Source organism: Pristiophorus japonicus, unplaced genomic scaffold (genome assembly GCF_044704955.1).
Source record: "Pristiophorus japonicus isolate sPriJap1 unplaced genomic scaffold, sPriJap1.hap1 HAP1_SCAFFOLD_487, whole genome shotgun sequence".
Classification (NCBI taxonomy): Eukaryota; Metazoa; Chordata; class Chondrichthyes; family Pristiophoridae; genus Pristiophorus; species Pristiophorus japonicus.
The window spans coordinates 103,643-119,844 of NW_027254392.1; positions in this window are offsets into that span (position 1 = coordinate 103,643).

The window sequence follows — 16,202 nt, forward strand, 5'->3', positions numbered from 1 at the left end:
AGGAGCTAGAGTGGGCCATTCGGCCCTTCGAGACTGCACCATTCAATAAGATCATGGCTGATCATTCCCTCAGTACCCCTTTCCTGCTTTCTCTCCATACCCCTTGATCCCTTTAGCTGTAAGGGCCATATCTAACTCCCTCTTGAATATATCCAATGAACTGGCATCAACAACACTCTGCAGCAGGGAATTCCACAGGTTAACAACTCTCTGAGTGAAGAAGTTTCTCCTCATCTCAGTCCTAAATGGCCTACCCCTTATCCTAAGACTGTGTCCCCTGGTTCTAGACATCCCCAACATCGGGAACATTCTTCCCGCATCTAATCTGTCCAGTCCCGTCAGAATCTTATATGTTTCTATGAGATCCCCTCTCATTCTTCTAAACTCCAGTGAATACAAGCCCAGTTGATCCAGTCTCTCCTCATATGTCAGTCCAGCCATCCCTGGAATCAGTCTGGTGAACCTTCGCTACACTCCCTCAATAGCAAGAACGTCCTTCCTCAGATTAGGAGACCAAAACTGAACATAATATTCCAGGTGAGGCCTCACCAAGGCCCTGTACAACTGCAGTAAGACCTCCCTGCTCCTATACTCAAATCCCCTAAGGCCAACATACCATTTGCCTTCTTCACCTGCTGTACCTGCATGCCAACTTCTATCTCAACTCCACCTTATCCCCAAATCTCTTGATTCCCAAAAATGTATCGACCTCTGTTTTGAATATATTCAATGACTAAGCAACCACAGGTCTCTGATGTAGAGAATTCCAAAGATTCACAACCCTTTGAGTGAAGAAATTCCTCCTCATCTCAGTCCTAAATGGCTGACCCATATTCTGAGACTGTGACCCCATGTTCTAGATTCCCCAGCCAGGGGAAACATTTTCTCAGCATTAACCCTGTCAAGCCCCTTAAGAATTTTATATGTTTCAATTAGATCACCTCTCATTCTTCTGAACTCTAGGCCTAGTCTACTCAATCTCTCATAGGGCAGTTCCCAGGAATCAGTCTAGTGAACCTTTGTTGCACTCCCTCTAAGGTAAATATGTCTTTCCGTAGGTAAGGAGACCAGAACTGTATACAGTACTTTCGGTGTGGCCTCACCAATGCCCTGTATAATTGCAGTAAGCCGCCTTTACTCTTATACTCTGATCCCTTTGTAACAAAAGCTAACATACCATTTGTTCTCCTAATTGCTTGCTGTACCTGCATGATAACTTTCTGTGATTCATTTACAAGGACACCCAGGTCCCTCTGAATGCAAACATTTCCCAGTCTCCCCATTCAACAAATATTTTGCTTTTTTGTTTTTTCTACCAAAGTGGATAACTTCACACTTCCCCACATTGTATTCCATTTGTCATGTTCTTGCCCACTCAAGTCAATCTATCTATATCTTTCTGCAGCTTCTTTGTGTCCTCCTCACAGCTTACTTTCCCACCTAACTTTGTATCATTAGTGACACTCAGTTCCTTCATCGAAGTCATTAATATAGATTGTAAAAAGCTGAGGTCCAAGCACCGATCCTTGCGGTACTCCGCTAATTACAGCCTGCCAACCCGAAAAAGCCCCGTTTATTCCTACTCTCTGTTTTCTGTCCATTAACCAATCCTCAATCCATGCTAGTATTTACTCCCAATCCCATGAGTCCTAATTTTGTGTAATAACCTCTTGTGTGGCACCTTATCAAATGCTTTTTTGAAAATACAAATACACTACATCCACTAGTTCCCTCTTATCCGTTCTACTAGTTACATCATCAAAAAATTCTAACAGATTTGTCAAACACGATTTCCCTTTCATAAAACCATGTTGACTCTGCGTAATCATATAACGATTTTCTAAGTGCCCTGTTACCACGTCCCTAATAATAGATTCTAGCATTTTGCCTATTACTGATGTCAGGCTAGCTGGCCTATAGTTTCCCCGTTGTGTCTGTTCCTCCTTCCTTAAGTAGTGGGTTTATTTTTGCTACCTTCGAATCCTTGGGGACTGTTCGAGAATCTAGGGAATTCTGGAAGATTTATACCAGCACAGCCACTGTCTCTGGAGCTACCTCTTTTAAAACCCTCAGATACAGGTTCCGGGGGTTTGTTGCCACTTAGTCCCAATAATTTCTCCAGTACTATGAGGGTGAAATTCGGTCGTGCCTCTGTTGCGGCGATGTCCCGGTTGGAGCGATAAATTTTGTACCGGCAAATGGATTGCATCTGCCGCTGCAAACTTCATTCACTGGGCCCGGAGTTTGGAATGGAACACGAAGAGAGGCGTTACACACCTATTTTAGGGCGCTAGGCCGGCTGAGCAAGCGAAAACCCCGAGCTAAACAGTCGGCCTCGGAGCGCCATGGAAAAAAAAAACTTAAATAAAAAAAACACCAAAAACATTCCCAATACATAACTCACGCCACCACAACATAAAAAACCAATCACATTTACCTGAGGCCGACTTTACTTACCTCACTGCAGCCGCTACAGCTTGGAAAGCCAGCTTCCGCAGGGGTGCCTACAGAGCGCTATGGGTCAGGCGGCCACCAGAAATCAAGCTGGTGTCTCAACCAGGGGTGTTGCTCACCGGCTCGCCACTTCCGGGCGGTGATGGTCCGGGCCCCGTCCAAACTGGCATTGAATGTCCCGGCGGGGTGCTGGAAGCTGGCTGCTCACCCACAAGTGCTTTCCGCCGCCACTCCGGGGCGCGAATGGGGGCAGCAGAAGACCAAAAATCCAGCTCACTGTCTTTACTTATACTGATTTCTTTAAGTTCTTCGTTCTCGCGAGACCCTTGGCTCCCCATTATTTCCAGAATAATTTTTGTGTCTTCTACCATGAAGACAGATCCAATGTTTTTGCTTAATATCTCTGCTATTTCCATATTGTCCATTATAATTTCTCCTGTCTCTGTCTCTAATGGGCCCACGTTATTACACGCATCCCTAATTGTTATTTGATGCTGTCCCCGACCTCACTACTTGGTTGGTGGTCTGTACACAACTCCCACTAGTGTTTTCTGCTCTTTGGTATTCTGTAGCTTCACTCATACAGATTTCACATCATCCAAGCTAATGTCCCTGCTTACTATTGCGTTAATTTCCTCGTTAACCAGCATTGAGGTTTTAATGGAAAATGCTCTTAAATCATTAGACCAGTGTGCAGTGGTGGTGAACATTTAAAGCCCATCAGATAGAATCAAGTTCCCGGAAGTGATGGTTAGCTTGTACAAAGCATTGCTCTGCCCCAACATTGAGTATTCTATACAGTTCTGGGCACGGGGGGAGGGGGGGGGGGGGTGCGGTGGGGGGGTGCGGGGAACATCCCGGGATTGAAGGGAGTACAAAGAAGAGAAGCTAAATTGATAAATGGGAATAGCACCTCCAATAATAAGAAAGGAATGCATTGGAGAAAAGTTGCCAAGAGGTCACCTTAGGTGTTCAAGATCTTAAGGGGAACTGGATTCCAGAATGATACTCAATATTAAAACGAATCCTAGCTCAAGGGGACATGGATTCAAATTGGAGAAAAGATAAATACACAGACAAGATATAAAAGAGGTGAAATTCGGTGTTGCCCCATTTGGGGGCGGTAACATTTGTGAGACGCGAGACTCAGCGACAGGCACGGAAGTCCCGCCCCTCTTGAAAAATTCGGGTTACCGCCCCCGGAAGGAAGTGGAGTGCTGAATCAAGCACGTCACTTCCTTCCTGGGGCGGTAACGGGGTGGGCGCCTCAGCAGCGCTATGCACTTGGCTGTGCAGCGCTGCTGTGTCCGAGGGGCCCTTCCCTCAGTTAAAGGGAGCGTTAACGGGAGGCACAAATGCACCAAATTTTTAGTGCTTTTTTTTCCACATAAAGGGTGAAATATCACGAGGGCCTACATTTTAATTTTGGGCCTTGCTCCTGATACTCCCTCAGCAGCACCTCTTTCTATATATTTGGTTCTGATGCTGATCACAGCAATTCTTCCCCCTCCCTTTCCACATTCCTTTCCAGCCACTTCAAGATATCCTTTACCCTGGCACTGGGCAGGCAACACATTCCTCCTGGACTCTGTCGTGACTGCTGATGGTCCCTTACAACGACAACCTTTCAATTCTGCTCCTCTTCCACTTGGACTGCTCCACGTTGCTTTGCTTGGCATTCTAACTGACTTCCCTGCAGCCTTTTCTCCTCCGGTAACAAGCAGATTGCACCTGTTGGACAGGATCAGTTTATGCAGTTCCTCCATCCTGCTTTCACTAGATTCCCCCTTACCCTGCTGACTGTAATCACTCAGACCACCAAACAGTGGTAGTGAGGTTGGGGATGGCATCAAACAGGAAATTAGGGATACGTGCAATAAAGGTCCAGCAGTTATGGGTGACATTAATCTACATATAGATTGGGCTAACCAAACTGGTAGCAATACGATGGAGGAGGATTTCCTGGAGTGTATAATGGATGGTTTTCTAGACCAATATGTCGAGGTACCAATTAGAGAGCAGGCCATCCTAGACTGGGTCTTGTGCAATGAGAGAGGATTAATTAGCAATCTTGTTGTGCGAGGCCCCTTGGGGAAGAATAACCATAATCTGGTTAAATTCTTCATTAAGATGGAGAGTGACACAGTTAGTTCAGAGACTAACTTCCTGAACTTAAATAAAGGTAACTTCGATGGTATAAGAAGTGAATTGGCTAGGATAGACTGGTGAATGATACTTAAAGGATTGACGGTGGATAGGCAATGGCAGACATTTAAAGATCACATGGATGAACTTCAACAATTGTACATTCCTGTCTGGCGTAAAAATAAAACGGGGAAGGTGGCTCAACTGTGGCTAACAAGGGAAATTAGGGATAGTGTTAAATCCAAGAAGAGGCATATAACTTGGCTAGAAAAAGCAGCAAACCTGAGGACTGGGAGAATTTTGTAATACAGCAGAGGAGGACAAAGGGTTTAATTAGGAGGGGGAAAATAGAGTATGAGAGTAAACTTGCAGGGAACCTAAAAACTGACTGTAAAAGCTTCTATAGAAATGTGAAGAGAAAAAGATTAGTGAAGATAAATGTAGGTCCCTTGCAGTCAGAATCAGGTGAATTTATAATGGGGAACAAAGAAATGGCATACCAATTGAACAAATACTTTGGTTCTGTCTTCACTAAGGAAGACACAAATAACCTTCCGGAAATACTAGGGGACCGAGGGTCTAGCGAGAAGGAGGAACTGAAGGAAATCCTTATTAGTCAGGAAATTGTGTTAGGGAAATTGATGGGACTGAACTCCGATGAATCCCCAGGGCCTGATAGTCTGCATCCCAAAGTACTTAAGGAAGTGGCCCTAGAAATAGTGGATGCATTGGTGGTCATTTTCAGACATTCTGTAGACTCTGGATCAGTTCTTATGGATTGGAGGGTAGCGAATGTAACCCCACTTTTTAAAAAAAGGAGGGAGAGAGAAAACAGAATTATAGACTGGTTAGCCTGACATCGGTAGTGGGGAAAATGTTGGAATCAATTATTAAAATGTAATAGCAGTGCATTTGGAAAGCAGTGACCGGATCGGTCCAAGTCAGCATGGATTTATGAAAGGGAAATCATGCTTGACAAATCTTCTAGAATTTTTTGAGGATGTAACTAGCAGAGTGGACAAGGGGGAACCAGTGGATGTGGTGTATTTGGACTTTCAAAAGGCTTTTGACAAGGTCGCACACAAGAGATTAGTGTGCAAAATTAAAGCACATGGTATTGGGGGTAATGTATTGACGTGGATAGAGAACTGGTTGGCAAACAGGAAGCAAAGAGTAGGAATAAATGGGCCCTTTTCAGAATGGCAGGCAGTGACTAGTGGGGTGCCGCAATGTTCAGTGCGGACCCCAGTTATTTACAATATACATTAATGATTTAGACGAATGAATTGAATGTAATATCTCCAAGTTTGCAGATGACACTAAGATGGGTGGCAGAGTGAGCTGTGAGGAGGATGCTAAGAGGCTGCAGAGTGACTTGGGCAGGTTAGGTGAGTGGGCAAATGCATGGCAGATGCAATATAATGTAGATAAATGTGAGGTTATCCTTTTTGGTTGCAAAAACAGTAAGGCAGATTATCTGATTGGTGACAGATTAGGAAAAGGGGAGGTGCAACGAGACCTGGGTGTCATGGTACATTAGTCATTGAAAGTTGGCATTCAGGTACAGCAGGCGGTGAAGAAGGCAAATGGCATGTTGGCCTTCATAGCGAGAGGATTTGAGTATAGGAGCAGGGAGGTCTTACTGCATTCACCTGATTCTGACTGCGAGGGATCTGCATTTGTCGTCACTAATCTTTTTCTCTTCACATATCTCTAGAAGCTTTTGCAGTCCATTTTAATGTTCCCTGCAAACTTACTCTCATACTCTATTTTCCCCCTCCTAATTAAACCCTTTGTCCTCTTCTGCTGAATTCTAAATTTCTCCCAGTCCTTAGGTTGGCTGCTTTTTGTGGCCAATTTATATGCCTCTCCCTTGGATTTAACACTATTCCTAATTTCTCTTGTTAGCCACGATCGAGCCACCTTCCCCATTTTATTTTTACGCCAGACAGGAATGTACAATTGTTGAAGTTCATCCATGTGATCTTTAAATGTCTGCCATTGCCTATCCACCATCAACCCTTTAAGTATCATTTGCCAGTCTATCCTAGCCAATTCACGTCTCATACCATCGAAGTTACCTTTCTTTAAGTTCAGGACTCTAGTCTCTGAATTAACTGTGTCACTCTCCATCTTAAAAAATAATTCTACCATATTATGGTCACTCTTCCCCAAGGGGCCTCGCACAACAAGATTGCTAATTAATCCTCTCTCGTTACACAACACTCAGTCTAGGATGTCCAGCTCTCTAGTTGGTTCCTCGACGTATTGGTGTAAAAAACCATCCCTTATACACTGCAGGAAATCCTCCTCCACCATATTGCTACCAGTTTGGTTAGCCCAATCTATATATAGATTAAAGCCACCCATGATAACTGCTGTACCTTTATTGCACGCATCCCTAATTTCCTGTTTGATGTCATCCCCAACCTCACTACTACTGTTTGGTGGTCTGTACACAACTCTCACTAGCGTTTTCTGCCCTGTAGTGTTCCGCAGCTCTACCCATACAGATTCCACATCATCCAAGCTTAATGTCCTTCCTTAATATTGCGTTAATCTCCTCTTTAACCAGCAACGCCACCCCACCTCCTTTTCCTTTTTGTCTATCCTTCCTGAATATTGAATACCCCTGGATATTGAGTTCCCAGCGTTCTTCACCCTGGAGCCATGTCTCCGCAATCCCAATTACATCATATCCATTAACAGCTATCTGCGCAGTTAATTCATCTACCTTATTACAAATGTTCCTCACATTGAGACACAGAGCATTCAGGGTTTTTTTTTAATACTATTTGTCCTTTTAGAATTATGTTGTAACGTGGCCCTTTTTGATTTTTGCCTTTGATTTCTCTGCCCTCCACTTTTCCTTTTCTCCTTTTCTACCTTTTGCTTCTGCCCCCATTTTACTTCCCTCTGTCTCCCTGCATAGATTCCCATCCCCCTGCCATATTAGTTTAAACCCTCCCCAGCAACACTAGCAAACACTCCCCCTAGGACATTGGTTGCGGTCCTGCCCAGGTGCAGACCGTCCAGTTTGTACTGGTCCCACCTCCCCCAGAACCGGTTCCAATGTCTCAGGAATTTGAATCCCTTCCTTTTGCACCATTCCTCAAGCCACGTATTCATCCTAACTATCCTGCTATCTGCTATTTCTACTCTGACTAGAATGTGGCACTGGTAACAATCCTGAGATTACTACCTTTTGAGGTCCTACTTTTTAATTTAACTCCTAGCTCCTTAAATTCAGCTTGTAGGACCTCATCCCTTTTTTTTTTACCTATATCGTTGGTACCTATATGCACCACGACAACTGGCTGTTCACCCTCCCCCCTCCAAAATGCCCTGCAGCCGCTCCGAGACATCCTTGACCCTTGCACCAGGGAGGCAACATACCATCCTGGAGTCTCGATTGCGGCCGCAGAAGCGCCTATCTATTCCCCTTACAATAGAATCCCCTACCACTATAGCTCTTCCACTCTTTTTCCTGCCTTCCTGTACAGAAGAACCACCCATGGTGCCATGAACTTGGCTGCTGCTGCCTTCCCCTGATGAGTCATCTCCCCCCAACTGTAGCCAAAATGGTACATCTGTTTTGGAGGGAGATGATGGCAGGGGCCCCTGCACTACCTTCCTTCCACTGCTCTGCCTGATGGTCACCCATTCCATATCTGCCTGTGTTACCTTTCCCTGCGGTGTGACCAACTCACTAAATGTGCTATTCACGGCATCGTCAGCATCGCGGATGCTCCAGGGTGAGTCCATGCGCAGCTCCAGTGCCACAATGTGGTCTGTCAGGAGCTGCAGCTGGGCACACTTCCTGCACACCACGTAGTCAGGGACGTTCCCACATAGTACAGGAGGAGCATGAGATGGGTCTGGGCTCTCCTGCCGTGACTTAACCCTGAAATTAACTTAATTTGACAACAATGCCAAAGGTTACTTACTGATAAGAAAAGGAAAACGAAGAAGATTAAATACTCACCAATCCACCAGCCATTCACTTACCTGCTTGGCTGAGATGTCACACTTCGATTTCTTATTACTTCTTTGTTTACTTTTCTCCCTGTTCCGACTGCCCGAACTCCTGGCCTTTTAGAGGCCGATAACAGGATCCTTGGTACATGAAGCTACATGCTAAGGTGCTGGGACTTATTCAGTAACTTCGCATCCTGTAATTTGTGTCAACTGCATACTTTGTCCATAGATCCTGTGCAGTGACAGTTCACAAGCTCAATTTTATGCCTCAATTCCAAAGCAACAGGCTGTGGCTAGACCACTTGAGACATACCTCATTGCAAACAGGTGCTGCAAGAGTGTGGTGATGAGGTATATTTAGCTTGGCAAGGTGGAGGCCCTTACCACAAGGTCTCACACAAGCTGCTCATGATTTTCCGTTCACTAAAACAAATTGGGGGAGAATCATAAGCTGTTTGTAAGCTGATTTTGTGATCATGGTTTGTGCTTCATCCGGCTCTTGTGGCCTGGCGCCAAAGAGGAAAACATACCCCATGACCTCTTTGATGAGACAGTTGGTTAAGAAACTCCATCAGAAACATTTGGTGCTGTGCTGGTTCTAGGCACCGGAGTCCATCTTCAACATATTATCTGTTGTCTCCCTGGCTGGCTCAATGATCTTCTTTCACTAAAGTGTGATCTCCACATGACTTGTAGCCTGTTAATGCGAAAATTTCTTTGGCATAGTTCCCGGTTCTGTTTTCTTTGTTGCTTTGTTGCAGGCTCGAGGGGGCTGTATGGCCTACTCCTGCTCCTATTTCTTATCCTTCTATGTAGACAATAAACTCTGATTTTACAAGGAGAAAGATACAATTTATGACCCGAACCGGTCAATCAGTTCCATAAAAACAAAACCATCACCTAATTTCAAAGCACTGGTAATAAAGGAAACATCATTATAGATCATTATCATTATAGGCAGTCCCTCGTATCGAGGATGACTTGCTTCCACACCAAAAAAGGATGAGTTCACAGGTGTCTCAATGAAGGACCTGACATTCCAAATCCTGAACTACATACTGAAGGGTGGAAGATGCCTTTGCGTGGAATTTCTTTAACGTGTGGTGGGCGTTGCACACTAGCCACCACACGGGCTTGACAGAGCTAGGTCTTGGTCCGCTGGCAAGGGTTATCCAAAACGACTGGAGACCTGCTCTGCTGCACGGACCTAGTGCGCACACATATTGCAGTGTGGGTTGGCTCGTGCTGCCCCTGGGCCCCTGGCCCTGAACTCACGTCTCTCCTGGGCCCCGATCACGTCCCTCGACAGTCTCTCGCCGCTCCTGCTGTATCACGCTCCGATCACCAAGCTGGACCTTGATGACCACTATGCTACCGTATCCTGTAACTTGCACGTATTTCAATAAAATCTTGGAAATGTGTTATCTGTATGCTTGTTCTTTCTGATGATGCTTGCCAACAGTCACATATGTTCTGAATGAAAGATCAGCGCAGTTTTCTTTCAGATGAGCAATTCATCATCATAGGCGGTCCCTCGAACAAGGATGACTTGCTTCCACGAGAGTTCACAGATGTTTCAATGAAGGACCCGACGTTCCAGTCCTAAACTCCAGTTGAGGGGGTGGAAGATGCCTGTGCACATCCGTTGCACATCAGCCACCACACGGGCTTGACAGAACTAGGCCTTTATCCAGTGGCAAAGATTAACCAGGACGACTGGAGACCTGCAATTACTTGGTTACAGTGGCAAACTAGGCTTTCACGCTCAAACGACCCAATATTTTATTTCCTCCAATTTTCTCTCCTCCTCCTCTTCCCCTGGCTTTAGCTGGGGTACAATTCCATGGACAAGGGGAGTATTCCTCATGCATCGACCAACATATAGTCAGGCTCACAGAGGATTAGTTGTGATTGTGGGGGGGGTTATGGGCTACCACAGTCTCCCAGGGCTTTGCTCACTTGTCATTATAGATACAGTTCTGACGAAAGGTCATCGACCTGAAACGTTAACTCTGCGTTCTCTCCTGGCCTGCTGAGATTTCCAGCATTTTCTGTTTTTATTCCAGATTCCAACATCTGCAGTATTTTGCTTTTGTATTAGATAGAGTAATTAATGTGATATGTGCTGCTACCAGATTTAAGAGAAATTACTGTCATTTTCTTTATATCCTATAATTTTGATCACTAGCTTATCAGATGATAGTGAGAGGTTTGTGTGGACGACTCGGGTTTTCTAATGATCCACAAAGGTTTGACACAAACCTCAGACACCAGAATTCTCATCGTAGGTTGCCATGGACGAATTTTTATGATACCATCTTGTCTAGCAGTCATTATCATCATCATCATAGGCAGTCCCTCAGAATCGAGGAAGACTTGCTTCCACTCTTAACATGAGTTCTTAGGTGGCTGTACAGTCCAATACGAGAACCACAGTCTCTCACAGGTGGGACAGATAGTCGTTGAGGGTAAGGGTGGGTGGGACAGGTTTGCCGCATGCTCCTTCCGCTACCTGCGCTTGATTTCTGCATGCTCTCGGTGACGAGACTCGAGGTGCTCAGCGCCCTCCCGGAAGCACTTCCTCTTCTTAGGGCGGTCTTTGGCCAGGGACTCCCAGATGTCAGTGGGGATGTTGCACTTTATCAGGGTGGTTTTGTAACGTTTCCTCTGTCTACCTGGGGATCGCCTGCCGTGAAGGAGCTCCGAGTAGAGCGCTTGCTTTGGGAGTCTCGTGTCTGGCATGAGGACAGTGGCCTGCCCAGCAGAGCTGATCGAGTGTGGTCAGTGCTTCAATGCTGGGGATGTTGGCCTGGACGAGGACACTAACATTGGTGCGTCTGTCCTCCCAGGGGATTTGTAGGATCGTGCGGAGACATCGTTGGTGGTATTTCCCATTTCACTTATTTCGGGAGCCTCCTATCAACAAGAGCAGGCATTGACAGCGAGATCCAACACCGCCTCCAGTGCGCCAGTGCAGCCTTCGGCCACCTGAGGAAAAGAGTGTTTGAAGACCAGGCCCTCAAAACTGTCACCAAGCTCATGGTCTAGAGGGCTGTTGTAATACCCGCCCTCCTGTATGGCTCAGAAATAAGGACCATGTACAGTATACACCTCAAGACTAGCAATCATACAGCCCTCATAACCACTGGTACCAAAGCAGTGAGACTTACATACTGTCCCAACAATTGCTCTTAGAAGATTGCACAATAATTTTACTTAAAAATCATCATCAGCCACCAAAACATATTTGATTTGAAAATATTGTCACAAGATATACAATCAAAGGTAAAATAAAACACGGCTGATTTGAAATTTCTCTGAGGCTTTCTGTGTAGACAGTAAATACTGAGATACAATCCATGATACATTTCATGACCCTTCAGTGCCATTCACATATTTGCTCTGTTTTATGTCAACAAAAATGAAGAAACCCTTCCCTTCTTTCATAATTTGATTGTTCTTAAAAAAACAAAGTCAATATAGAATGTTAACTCTGTCTGGTCCCTGCCACACTTCATTCCTTACCAATCAATTCCATCCCTCTCCCTGGCAGTTGACTGAGGCTGAATCAATCAGTTCACAACCTTGAAGTCCTATTTGACCCTGAGATGAGCCTCTGACCCCAGATCCGATCCATCGCCTGGACCTCCGCAACATTGTCCGTCTCCGCCCTGACTTAGCTCATCCATGACTTTGAAACTTCTAGACTTGGCTATTCCAATGCTCTCCTGGCTGTCCTCCCATCTTCTACCCTCCATAAACTTGAGCTCATCCAAAACTCTGCTGCCCGTGTCCTAACTCACACCGTCCCATTCATCCATCACCCCTGTGCTCGCTGACCTAAATTGGTTCCCGGTCCAGCATTGCTTTGATTTAAAAATTCTCACCCTTGCTTTCAAATCCCTTCATGTCCTTGCCCCTCCCTATCTCTGTAACCTATTCCACCCCTGCAACCCTCTGAGAGCTCTGCGCTACTCTAATTTAGGCCTCTTGCACATCTCCAATTACTTCCACCGTGCCTTCAGCTGCCTAGGAACTAGGCTCTAGAATTCTCTCCTTAAACCTCTCCTTAAACCCCATATAGATTGGGCTAACCAAACTGGTAGCAATACGGTGGAGGAGGATTTCCTGGAGTGTATAAGTGATGGTTTTCTAGATCAATATGTTGAGGAACCAAATAGAGAGCTGGCCATTCTAGACTGGGTGTTGTGTAATGAGAGAGGATTAATTAGCAATCTTGTTGTGTGAGGCCCCTTGGGGAAGAGTGACCATAATATGGTAGAATTCTTCATTAAGATGGAGAGTGACACAGTTAATTCAGAGACTAGTGTCCTGAACTTAAAGAAAGGTAACTTCGATGGAATGAGATGTGAATTGGCTAGGATAGACTGGCGAATGATACTTAAAGGGTTGACGGTGGATAGGCAATGGCAAACATTTAAAGATCACATGGATGAACTTCAACAATTGTACATCCCTGTCTGGCGTAAAAATAAAACGGGGAAGGTGGCTCAACTGTGGCTAACAAGGGAAATTAGGGATAGTGTTAAATCCAAGGAAGAGGCATATAAATGGGCCAGAAAAAGCAGCAAACCTGAGGACTGGAAGAAATTTAGAATTCAGCAGAGGAGGACAAAGGATTTAATTAGGAGGGGAAAATGGAGTATGAGAGTAAACTTGCAGGGAACATAAAAAGTGACGGCAAAAGCTTCTCGAGATATGTGAAGAGAAAAAGATGAGTGAAAACAAATGTAGGTCCCTTGCAGTCAGAATCAGGTAAATTTATAATGTAGAACAAAGAAATGGCAGACCAATTGAACAAATACTTTGGTTCTGTCTTCACTAAGGAAGAAACAAATAACCTTCCGGAAATACTAAGGGACCGAGGGTCTAGCGAGAAGGAGGAACTGAAGGAAATCCTTATTAATCAGGAAATTGTGTGAGGGAAATTGATGGGACTGAAGTTCGATAAATCCCCAGGGCCTGATAGTCTGCATCCCAGAGTACTTAAGGAAGTGGCCCTAGAAATAGTGGATGCATTGGTGATCATTTTCCAACATTCTACAGACTCTGGATCAGTTCCTATGGACTGGAGGGTAGCTAATGTAATCCCACTTTTTAAAAAAGGAGGGAGAGAGAAAATGGGTAATTATAGACCGGTTAGCCTGACATCGGTAGTGGGAAAAATGTTGGAATCAATTATTAAAGATGTAATAGCAGCGCATTTGGAAAGCAGTGACAGGATCGGTCCAAGTCAGCATGGATTTGTGAATGGGAACTCATGCTTGTCAAATCTTCTAGAATATTTTGAGGATGTTTCCAGTAGAGTGGACAAGGGGGAACCAGTGGATGTGGTGTATTTGGACTTTCAAAAGGCTTTTGACAAGGTCGCACACAAGAGATTAGTGTGCAAAATTAAAGCACATGGTATTGGGGGTAATGTATTGACGTGGATAGAGAACTGGTTGGCAGACAGGAAGCAAAGAGTAGGAATAAATGGAACCTTTTCAGAATGGCAGGCAGTGACTAGTGGGATACCGCAAGGTTCAGTGCTGGGACCCCAGCTATTTATGATTTAGACAAAGGAATTGAATGTAATATCTCCAAGTTTGCAGATGACACTAAGCTGGATGGCAATATGAGCTGTGAGGAGGATGCTAAGAGACTGCAGGGTGACTTGAACAGGTTAGGTGAGTGGGCATGGCAGATGCAGTATAATGTAGATAAATGTGAGGTTATCCACTTTGGCAAAAACAGGAAGGCAGAATATTATCTGAATGGTGACAGATTAGGAAAAGGGAGGTGCAACGATACCTGGGTGTCATGGTACATCAGTCATTGAAAGTTGGCATGCAGGTACAGCAGGCGGTGAAGAAGGCAAATGGCATGTTGGCTTTCATAGTGAGAGGTTTTGAGTATAGGAGCAGGGAGGTCTTAATGCAGTTGTACAGGGCCTTGGTGAGACCACACCTTGAATATTGTGTACAGTTTTGGTCTCCTAATCTGAGGAAGGACATTCTTGCTGTTGAGGGAGTGCAGCGAAGGTTCACCAGACTAATTCCCAAGATGGCAGGACTGACATATGAATAAAGACTGGATCGACTAGGCTTATATTCACTGGAATTTAGAAGAATGAGAGGGGATCACATAGAAACATGTAAAATTCTGACGGGATTGGACAGGTTAGATGCAGGAAGAATGTTCCCGATGTTGGGGAAGTCCAGAACCAGGAGTCACAGTGTAAGGATAAGGGGTAAGCCATTTAGGACCGAGATGAGGAGAAACTTCTTCACTCAGAGAATTGTGAACCTGTGGAATTCTCTACCACAGAAAGTTGTTGAGGCCAGTTCATTAGATATATTCAAAAGGGAGATAGATGTGGCCCTTATGGCTAAAGGGATCAAAGGGTAAGGAGAGAAAGCAGGAATGGGGTACTGAAGTTGCATGGTCAGCCATGATCATATTGAATGGTGGTGCAGGCTCGAAGGGCCGAATGGCCTATTCCTACACCTATTTTCTATCTTTCTATGTTTCTATATCTCTCAACTGCTCCTCCTTTAAGACGCTCCTTCAAACCTACCTCTGACCAAGCTTTTGATTGCCTGTCCTGATAGCTTCTTATGTGTCTCGGTGTCAAATTTTGTCTGATTATGCTCCTGTGAAGCACTCTGGGAGGTTTTACTGTGTTAAAGGTGCTATATGAAGGCAATTTGTTGTTGTAACTTCACTGCTGGCTAAGTGTGTCAATTCACTACTTGGTGTGGTACAAAGCAGTCAGTCGAGGAGGCGGGAGCTCGGAGCAGCGCGAGTCCGGGGTCGGCGAGAGGCCTATAAAGGCCAGCGGGAGTCGAGCAGTTCGAGCAGTCAGTCGAGGAGGCGGGAGCTCGGAGCAGCGCGAGTCCGGGGTCGGCGAGAGGCCTATAAAGGCCAGCGGGAGTCGAGCAGTTCGAGCAGTCAGTCGAGGAGGCGGGAGCTCGGAGCAGCGCGAGTCCGGGGTCGGCGAGAGGCCTATAAAGGCCAGCGGGAGTCGAGCAGTTCGAGCAGTCAGTCGAGGAGGCGGGAGCTCGGAGCAGCGCGAGTCCGGGGTCGGCGAGAGGCGTGCCGGTGCAGCTGCAGGGAGAAGGCAAAAAAACAAAGGTGACGTCACAGCCTAGGGGGTAAGTGATTGGCTGGTGATTGGTGAGTAGCTTTTCTTTTTCTTCTTATATTGGTCAGTAACTTTTAACATTGTTATTACCAGTTTAAGTGTATCTAAGGGTTAAGACATGGCAGGAGAGCTCGGTCGGGTGTTATGCTCCTCCTGTACCATGTGGGAACTCGGGGACACTTCCGGTGTCCCTGACGACTACGTGTGCGGGAAGTGTATCCGCCTCCAGCTCCTGACGGTCCGCGTTACGGAATTGGAGCTGAGGGTGGATTTACTCTGGAGCATCCACGATGCTGAGAATGACGTGAGTATCACGTGTAGTGAGTTGGTCTTACCGCAGGTGCAGGGTCCACAACCAGATAGGGAATGGAAGACCAGCAGGAAGAGTAGAGCAAGGAAGGTAGTGCAGGGGTCCCCTGCGGTCATCCCCCTGCAAAACAGATACACCGCTTTGGGTACTGTTGAGGGGAATGACTCA